Raw genomic sequence first — 2,706 nt, 5'->3', positions numbered from 1 at the left:
GATAACTTAATCTACAAAAAACTTTTAACCCAATTGTACTCACTCACACTCAAATCCGAATTCGTTTTAACTCAAACCGTTTCAGACCGAAAGCTCAATCAGTCGAGTATAGATTGCATTTTTCCAAAATCAATTTATAATAGATTAAACATTTTTCACCTGAATCTGACCAAACCCACCCATTATCTACCCCTACGACCCACCTAGGAACAATCGTAGCATATGATGAGGACAAGAGTCCCATTTCATGAAAGATGATAAAGGTGAAGAACCCTTTACCGCTAGAAAATCTGCACTTATACCACCTTCTTAAATCCGGCATTTGTAACAAGGGAAGCCCCTTTAAGATCGCTTTAACTTCTATTGGGCTTTGTTTGGGGAGGGAAGGAATAAAATTATAAAAGAGAAATAGAAGAATAGGTAAAATTTATTGGATAAGAAATAGACTTTATAATTTATGATGAACCAAAATTTATCAAAATAATGAATGTCAAACACGTCATCCTTATTTTCTCTTTCTCTAAATTTGTAAATAAAAAAAATACTAAACATAAAAAATTGTAAGACAATTTTAAAATCAACAAAGATAGTAAAAAAATCATAATCTTTAATAAAAAAATAATAATCTTCTTATTAAACATAAAATTGTTTACTTATCTTTCTCCCATATCATAAAAAAAATAAATATAATTAATTAAGATAGACAAAATTTATCGGTAACAAAACTAATAGAGAAAGACATAAAACAACATAGGAATCAAATATAAAGGATCTCTTTCTTAAATAGAATGACAAGAAAAATATGAAAGAAAGAGGGAAAAGAACAAAATACCTTTGCGGTTTTATTTCCATTGACTGACAAAGAGGAGATGAAATCAAATAAGGGCTCTTGACACTCGTGTAGGTTGCAAGAAAGGGATGGCCAATAATTCATTTGAAGATTAATGTTCAAGTGAGAAGCAGCCCTGGATGACATAAAAAAAAATAGACAAATTACAATACATGATTTGCCATTATTTCACTTAAGATAAGCTAGGTGGGATCATCCGCTGATTTGCCATTATTTCATCTTGAACAGAGTCATCAAGCTGTTGCACATCATAGTTTCATAAGAACAATACATGATTACTTGGGTGGAAACTGTCTTATGTTTAAGCATCCAACAAAAGTAACAAAATTATTTACCTTCATGTGAGACAAAGAAGAATCAGAGGCATTGACTGCAGAGGAATTAAAGGAAACAAACACAACGCACCTTACAATTCTAAAATCCACTTCTTGGTGCTTTTTGTGAACATCAAGTTACGAAATAAATTACCTCTTTCTCGTTAGGGAAAACGTCCTTGATGGCCTTTCTGACCTCTTAAACAGAGGAAACATCTACGCCTCTCGGAACGTTGATTCCGTGTTTGTTCATCAATTCGGCGCCCTGGTTTCCATAATCAACGCTCGTCAATCAACTGAATCAAAAGATTTTCGACAAATAAACATCCACGGTTCCACAAAATATACATTCAAGGAACTCCAGATTTGTCATCCACAAAAATGATTTATTATTACTATTATTGAAAAGAAATACACCAACGGAAGAGCGAAATGAATCAACAGATTCCGTAGAAATTGGAATCGATTCGTAAATTGCAATGATAAGAACAAGAGCAGGGAACGCAGAGAGACCTGGTACTCATGGATGTTGAGGCGGCGGAGCTTCTTGTGCTGCCACTTTCCGGCACGGAGAGGGACGAGAGACGAGCTTGTTGAGCAATCCTCTCACCATAGTTGTTGGGGATTTGGAGATCAGAGAGTGACGCTATCTGAATGAATTTCGAATCGATTCTACGGTGCAAACCTCTCTCTGCCTTTAAACTCCTTCAATTCGACGTTCAAACACTACGCAGCCTAAGGCAGGAGCGAAGACCAGACCCTAGAAACACTCCTGCAATGGGAAGCGGTGCGGGCGTCGTCAGGGCTTAACTTTTCGCCTCTCTTGAGGATCTTGACTTGGCCCATGACGAGGCTCGCGCCAGTGCCTGAGCGATCGTTATCATAGAGCTTCCGCCGACGAGCGTGAGAAGGATTGGGGCTAGGGTTAGGCTTTCTTTGTATGGAAGATGAATAGAGGGGCATTGTGACCTTGAAGACAATCGTGGGATTATTTTGTAGGGTCAAGATAACCCCTAGAATTACAACTTTTTTTGGCGGTTTATTAAAACCGCTAGAAACAAATCGCTACTAATTGACTAATTTTTCTTAGTAATAAGTCTTTGAAGTCTTTTACCTACATTGACAATCTATTAGTAAAAGAACTTTAAGTTGTATTGAGTTTTATCTACACCAAATAAAAGTAGGTATAGATTTTTGAGTTATACCTACATTAAAGATTTGTAGGTAAATTTTTTTTTTTAGTTTTACCTACACTAATTCAGGTTTATAGGTAAAAGTGTCTGTAGGCATAGGTTATTTTTTTTGTAGTGAAAATTTATATTTAAAATAAAATAAAACTCAAAACATATATGTAAAAGCAAACTTCACATAACATATGAAAGATAACTTCTAAAAATATAAATGTTTAATAACAAAATAATATTGAAAATAAAATTTAAGTTCATACACTACAAGGAAATTGTCATATAATGACACATATCTTATAGTGACACAATATGTGTCACTAAAAACTACTTTTAACTACAAAATAAATATAATATA

General features: G+C 34.4%; 1 long non-coding RNA gene across 1 annotated transcript; it reads right to left on the bottom strand.

The window, feature by feature from the left end:
- Positions 1-836: 836 nt before the first annotated feature.
- Positions 837-2,164, bottom strand: LOC145951896 (uncharacterized). Its single transcript, XR_014429833.1, has 3 exons — positions 1,678-2,164; positions 1,319-1,429; positions 837-965 (listed from the first exon to the last, which is right to left on the bottom strand). It is a non-coding gene; the product is annotated as an uncharacterized LOC145951896 (long non-coding RNA).
- Between the last annotated feature and the right edge of the window lie 542 nt (positions 2,165-2,706).

This window comes from Cajanus cajan, chromosome 9 (genome assembly GCF_000230855.2).
Source record: "Cajanus cajan strain Asha chromosome 9, NIPB_CcT2T_4, whole genome shotgun sequence".
NCBI lineage: Eukaryota > Viridiplantae > Streptophyta > Magnoliopsida > Fabales > Fabaceae > Cajanus > Cajanus cajan.
This window is presented reverse-complemented; position numbering and strand designations above follow the sequence as displayed.